This window comes from Camellia sinensis, chromosome 2 (genome assembly GCF_055761805.1).
Source record: "Camellia sinensis isolate YWXY chromosome 2, ASM5576180v1, whole genome shotgun sequence".
NCBI lineage: Eukaryota > Viridiplantae > Streptophyta > Magnoliopsida > Ericales > Theaceae > Camellia > Camellia sinensis.
In genome coordinates, this window is record NC_138962.1 from 98667780 (window position 1) to 98674731 (window position 6952).

Consider the following 6952-nt stretch of genomic DNA (forward strand, 5'->3'; position numbering starts at 1 on the left):
TGTGTGATAAGTTTTCCAATTCTCCTATTCTATGCCCACTACATTTACTCTCGATAAAATTTGACAACATTTGTAGCTTTGTTAATTTACCTATCTGTAGCGACATCTTTTCTAATGATAGTTTCGCATTAGTCATATCAAAATGGCGTAGGTTCACCAGGTTTCCCATGTTTATAGGCAACTTTTCTAGTTTTTCACAAAATTTCAAGAACAAGACTTGTAAATTGTAAAGGGTTACCACCGACTTAGGTAGCTTTCTAATCTGAGAATGGGATACATTGAGGTACCTTAGATGCCTTAGATCTCCAATAGAATTTGTTAGTTCATCTATCCCAGAACTACACAAACGCAACTCACGTAAGCACTTTAACATTGGCAACAAGTCATGAAGCAAGTACCCCATTATGTAGTTCCTCCTACACGGTGAAAACTCTAAGAAGGTTTGTAAGCATCTAGCATCATCGAAAATTTTGAACTTTTTGATTCCGTCATATTTGCTAGCAACACAAGATGAATGTCGAGCTTTATTTGAAATTTTCTTCTGCTTGTCATCCTCTAAATAATTCTTCAACCAAAAATAGATGTCCTCTGCAATTGCTTGAGCCAAATCATTGATGAAGTCATGCATTATGAATAGCAATTCATTATGACTTAACGACTGAAAAAACCCTAAATTTCCCTAATTCAACACCACTGTTGTCCTCAAACCATAGATTATCCAAGTCCTTACCCAAATCAACGGCTCTTTTTGCCTCTGTACAACCACCATTGACGATCATAGTCTCGACGCCGTTGATGACGTCGATTTGAGGTAGAGAGTCCTTCGTAAGGGTATAAAAGTCCTCATGTCACACCCCAAATCCGGGCATGACCGGCCGTGGCCCACAGGGACTTAGCCCAAGGCACACGTAAGCCTAAACACGAATCCAATCACATTGAACAACTAAACAATAGTCCAATAATAAATAACCAAAACTCAATCCAGACATGCCACAATTATAAACGGCAAAATCAACCGTAATCAAAAGCCATCCAAACTTATGGGATATAAACAACCCACATATCAAAAATAATCCTAAATGAACTTCGATAAGAATAAATATGAATATGCACAAACTTGACATAACACTCTAAACTAAAGGAATGCCCTAGAGGTCCATGCAATTGAGTCCCCGCTACGCCATGAGTCCACTCTAAGTCCTTCTAACACCTGGAAATGGTAAACAACTAAGTCAGCTGATAGCTCAGTGAGTAGCAACATGGATAGTAAATACAGTTTTGAAAACAGGGTTCAATTCCAAAATAAGTTATATATCACAGAAACTAGATTGGCATACAGTTTGGTAAATACAATCTGTTTCAAAAAGAAGGTTCCACAAATCAACACTTAAAATACTCATGTCTCGCAAGAACATGATAAACGACATTTTCCACTTAAAACAGATTATAACATGAACACCAATAATTTTCTGGGTACCAATAAAAACAAATAATCTGCCACACATTTCTCAGGCTATAAGCCCCGTTGGATCCAAAACCGAACTAAGAGTCATCCTCAGGGTGGCACCTGGGCCTTTTCTCAAAGACGATCCGATTGAAGGTCACCTAGTTGTTTTTAAAGGTCTTTTCCTTACAATCGTTGAGCACTAGAGTCATCGCGGCCCAACCCGGATCTGTTCCCTAGTGGCCAGAGTCACCACACACAGTGGAATAATTTCCCTGGACTAAATACACACATGGTCCCAATAATCAATACACATCAGTTTTCGCAAAACATGGTGGTTCATCATTATAAACATGAGACCAAAACAAATAGTTTACAGTATGCCAAGTTCACACATGTTTCAGAAATAATTTGATTCAATTGATAATATAATAATTTATCAAAACAGTTTAGTCTTGAAACAACAATTTAATTTTCCAACAGTTCAGGGTAGGGGAACATTTATAAAAATACGTAGCATGAAACTACTCACCTGGAACGAAATAATGTAATCCTCGAATAGAGTATGAAAGTCCAACTAGTGCCCTGAACCAATATGAAAACTACACGTCACTGCTAATTTAAAAACACTAAAGAATACGAACTGAGTAACCCCAAACTAAAGCGCACTAACACGGCTCAACCCAACTCACCGTTACTCTTAAATATTACCTAAGTTCATGTTCTTCAAGGTCTAAAATCACCCAAGACATAGGTTCCGATCGAAACTTAACTAAAAATAACTTTAAGATAAAACAGTGTTTTAAACTAGTTTTCCCAATCTATTCGCTAACTTTGAAAATTTCAAAACCCACTCCACGCTATTCGAAAAATTCTAATAACCTCCAGATATGATCTAATATATCCTAATTTTCAAACCCAATTGGTTTCACTTGATTTGCTTATCAAAATAATTTTCTACAATTAATTATATCCAAACAGGTTGTTTTCTGCAGCACTTTAAAGAAATTGACGGTTCTCTTAATATACACGAGCAATCAATGCAAGGCCAAAAACATACGAAACTAGTCTCGTAACCGGTTCTAATGACACTAATTTGATAATTTTTGGATTTATACCCAAAGAGAACAACAATCCCGAATTTACTGTTTCGGACTGGTTTCCTGGACAGATTTGAATACCTCAATTTATATGGATTTCGACTCCCAAAAATTATGAAAAAATTCAGATATGCAATTCAATGTGTAATTGATCTACTGTAAAAATTTCAGATTAAAATTCATCCGTTTGATATGGTTTCTTGATTTTTAAAGTTTGCGATTCTGTGCAGAATTTTTTGGACTGAAAATTACACCCAATCTTTACACATAAATTTAGCTCCTCAAGTTTCTTAATAGGATATCTATATACACAATACATAAACCTACAACCTCTCCATCAATGAACAAAATAATTATAGAATAAGGATGAAGAACAAAAAGAAGAGAAGAAAACCAAGGAGGGCTAACCTTTGATGATCACACACAACACAACACACCCAAAAGTTCTTTGATTGCAACATCTTCTTCTTTTTTTCCTTCTCTCTAACCCTCTCCCGTGGCTGCTGTTGTTGCCCTATGTGGTGAACAAATAATAGAGTAGGGTTTGTGTTTATTTTATTTTATACTAGTGGTGGGCACACATAGGTCAAATAAATAGAAAAATATACAAAACATATGTATAAGTTACATGCAACTCAAATGGTAGGAGTCTTATATATTAACCTTGTGGTCTAGAGTTCAAGTCACACCCTCCTCTCTCTCTATATATATATATTTTATAATAAATCTTGCCTCTAACTTAAATGCTTTCACCACAAATTTTTTTTAAGTTTAAAATTAATTAAAACATCCTCCAATAATATTTAATTTGCACCTTAGAATTCACCACAAAAATATTTGAGATTGTAATATTATTATTTAATTATTTACTTAATTTTTATATTCGGGTTCTCACACCTCATGGGACGTAGTCTCATCTCTTGAACTCTCTGACGGAGACACCATGACGATCATGGTGGGGGAGGGGCTCCGACGATTGCAATTCGGCATGGAAGATCGACGATTTAGTAGAGAAAGGAGAATTAGGGCATGGTCGAAGAAGATCTTCTTGGGACGACGTCGTGTGGCAAGATCGGTGATGGTGTGATTTGATTGTCAAAGACAAATCTTGATATGACCTTTCACATTGCTGGTGTCGCCATTAAAGTCTCGTTTTCTTGCAAGAGGGTGGAGATCTCTTGATGCCGCCCTGTTTTCGCCGGCCATAAAGTCCTTGTCGAAGAGGTAGAGAGCAGATGCGCTCTTCAAGAAGACGGAGCTGCGGCAATCAACAGTCAGAGGAGAATCGACTCAGCACTGGAGAAGAGAGAAATGAAAATGAGAGAAGACAGAAATGGAAGGGGTGATTAAGAGAGAGAGAGAAGGGTGATTAAGGGCCAATTTCCCTGTTTGGGGCATTTTGAATATTTTAGTCCGACTCTACGTTGTGTTTTTTATTTTATTTTCAATATGGGGTGAAACGGGTTTACCAAAACCATTTTCATTAAAATGACATTGACAAAGTCGTTTTTGATGAATAAAAAAATAATAAAATTTTCCTTCATAAAAACAGTTTTTGTAAAATTGTTTTTACTTAACACTTAATTAATATTAAGTTTATATAAAACAATTTTTCTAAAACCGTTTTTATTTTTATTAATTTTTTTTTTTCAATTTATAAATATTGTTTGCCTAAAATAATAATTTGAAAATAAATAGAAAACGGTTTTTGTAAAACCGTTTTTATTTTTAATAAATTTTTTTTTTCAATTTATAAATATTGTTTGCCTAAAATAAGAATTTTATCATAAATGGTAAACGGTTTTCGGAAAGCCGTTTCATTTTACACAAAACCCATCTCCTTCTCCCTTTACGAAAGTTGTTTCTTCTTTTCCAGCCCATCTTCTTCTCCCTCACTCAGCCGAACTCTGAAGGGAAGACCGACGACGAAGAGGAAGCAACGAACAACGGCCAACAGTACACCACCGGAAAAACGAGGAACACCTTCATCAAACACCCACATTCAGGTTTGTCGCATAAATGAGGGTTTTCATTTCAAATTTGGGATTTTAAATTTCGAAATTAGGGCATTAAATTTTGAAATTTGGGGTTTTCATTTCATTGCTGAATCTAGGGCATTGAAAAGTTACAAATTTTGTTATTCGTAGGATATAGCTTACGATTTTTTGTATCTCAGTTCACTTTTCTAGGGCACTATACGATTCAATGTATCTCAGTTCACTTTTGTGGATATTATACGATTTTCTAGGGCATTGAAAACCCTCATCTGTTCACTCCTTTTTTGTTTATCATATAATATCCTTATTTTCCTCTTTTTCAATACACTCTTAGCCACAAGATGTAGTGGAATTTTGAAATATTGAAATCTTGAGACATAATCTTGTGTTTGGAAATGTATTGGGAATATAGGGCAAAATTTTAGAACAAAAGTAGGAATAGCAATGAAGTAGAGTGGGATTAGATTTGTGGTGTTCTATTCCTACACCATTCCTAGTTGGGGCAATACTACTGGCCTTGGCTCATTATTAGGATCCTTGGGGCATCTCCAATGGAGATGCTGAGCACATTACACACAGATTTATACAAGTATACACACCACACGTTTGGCCATAAGCTAATACACCTAAAAAATCAAAATTTTATATATACTAGGGTAATACACCTAAAAAATCAAAATTTTATAAAAATTAAAATTTTATATATACACCTAAAAAATCAAAATTCTAAAAATCAAATTTTTTTAATGCATAGTCGTATGTCTTGTGAGCATAAAATTGAAAATTAGATAAGGTAGTTCATGTCTCATAAAATGAACCCATATATATATATATATACTAGGCAGGGAGGCCATGGCCTTCCATGGTTTGTGTGCATGTGGTACTCACCCTGATGGACTTTCAGGATGGTATAGAGTTTGAGTTGGAAGTAAAGAGAGTTTGAATTGAAAATAGCAAGTTCACAAGAAGTAAAGTTCGAATTGGAAGTACGGAGAGTTTACCATTGCTTTGTTAGTTTGGCCAAATGATGCCTTTGGCCTTCAAATCTTCAATTAATAGTCTAGATATATATACAAATATCAACAATCCAATGGTGTGGGAACTATCTAATTCTTCCATTTTATAACCAAATGATTGCCTATTATATATTTTAATTAATAGTCTACATGTGTATAAATTTCAATGATCTAGTAGTATGAAAGCTATCTACATCCTTCCACCACCTTATGATGAATAAATTCTACAATTATCTACCTAATTATAGGGATTTCTACAAAATTTTACATAAATCTAAAATCGAATTCGTAACTCAAATATTTGATAAAATTCCCAAGTTGTGACATTATTCCCCGCCTAATACGACCACATCCTTAATGCAAATTCCTTGTGAAAGCTTTTGATCTTCTCTTCGAATTGATGCAAGAGTTTTGCTAACTCGCTAACTCTCAACTTGTCAATTTCAAGTAGTGCATCTATTTTACTTGGTATTTTTAACACATCATTGGAGTTCCTAGTGATTCCAAACCTTTAAAATATCCAAATTCAACCTTTTAAATCTCCACATTCAAGACGTATTAGTAGTATAATTTTCTCTCAATAAATGCAAATTATACAGATAGCATTTTTAAGCAAGAGACTATCTTATTTACGATTGACCCATATAAACACTAGCTTTATAGTCAGTCAGTAAAGAGATGAGACATAAGCAAAAGAGTGGACTTTATGATTTCTTCTTCTTCTTCTTCTTCTTCTTCTTCTTCTTCTTCTTCTTCTTCTTCTTCTTCTTCTTCTTCTTCCCTTAATCCCACTGTCCACTACGTTGGGATTGATCTCTCATATTAGTTAGTCAATACAGCCGGATACCAATCCAAATATATATGTATATATATATATATGTATTTTTGAGATCATATTAGTCAGTCATTACGGCCGGATACCAATCAAAAAATATATATATTTTTGTAAGTGGGTTGAGGAAAGATTAAAAACAAAGGACAACAATGAGTTGCTTGGAGTTTTTGGTGATTGAACATCACATTGTTGTCCTTGAACCCCCTACGGCCATTGATGGAGACTTGGACTTCATAATTTTCTGAGACTTTACCTCTTGAATGATCAACATGCAATTAATATGCCAAATGACCGAGGAATGGAGGGGCATATTTTAGAAGATTTAATTTTAATTGCTACATTTGGATTTTAAATTTGTCAATAGAAATGGCAAGAAAAAAAAAGAAAAAACAAGATAAAAAAGTTCATAATTCTAAAAGTTTGGGAATAACAAATGCCTTCAAATAATAATATAATAGGTTTGAGAAAACTTCACAACAAACTTAACATATTTTTCCTTGTATTTTAATTACATTTTTTTTAGTACATAAAAAGAAAATTATAAATATGTGCAAGAAAGA

The 6952-nt window shown here is 34.2% G+C and overlaps 2 long non-coding RNA genes across 2 annotated transcripts; both read right to left on the reverse strand.

Moving 5' to 3' along the window:
* Positions 1-224: 224 nt before the first annotated feature.
* LOC145820220 (uncharacterized) lies at positions 225-3818 on the reverse strand. Its single transcript, XR_014361397.1, has 3 exons — positions 3442-3818; positions 731-842; positions 225-588 (listed from the first exon to the last, which is right to left on the reverse strand). It is a non-coding gene; the product is annotated as an uncharacterized LOC145820220 (long non-coding RNA).
* On the reverse strand, positions 936-3238 carry LOC145820219 (uncharacterized). The gene is made up of 3 exons (XR_014361396.1): positions 2953-3238; positions 1977-2029; positions 936-1210 (listed from the first exon to the last, which is right to left on the reverse strand). It is a non-coding gene; the product is annotated as an uncharacterized LOC145820219 (long non-coding RNA).
* Positions 3819-6952: the final 3134 nt, after the last annotated feature.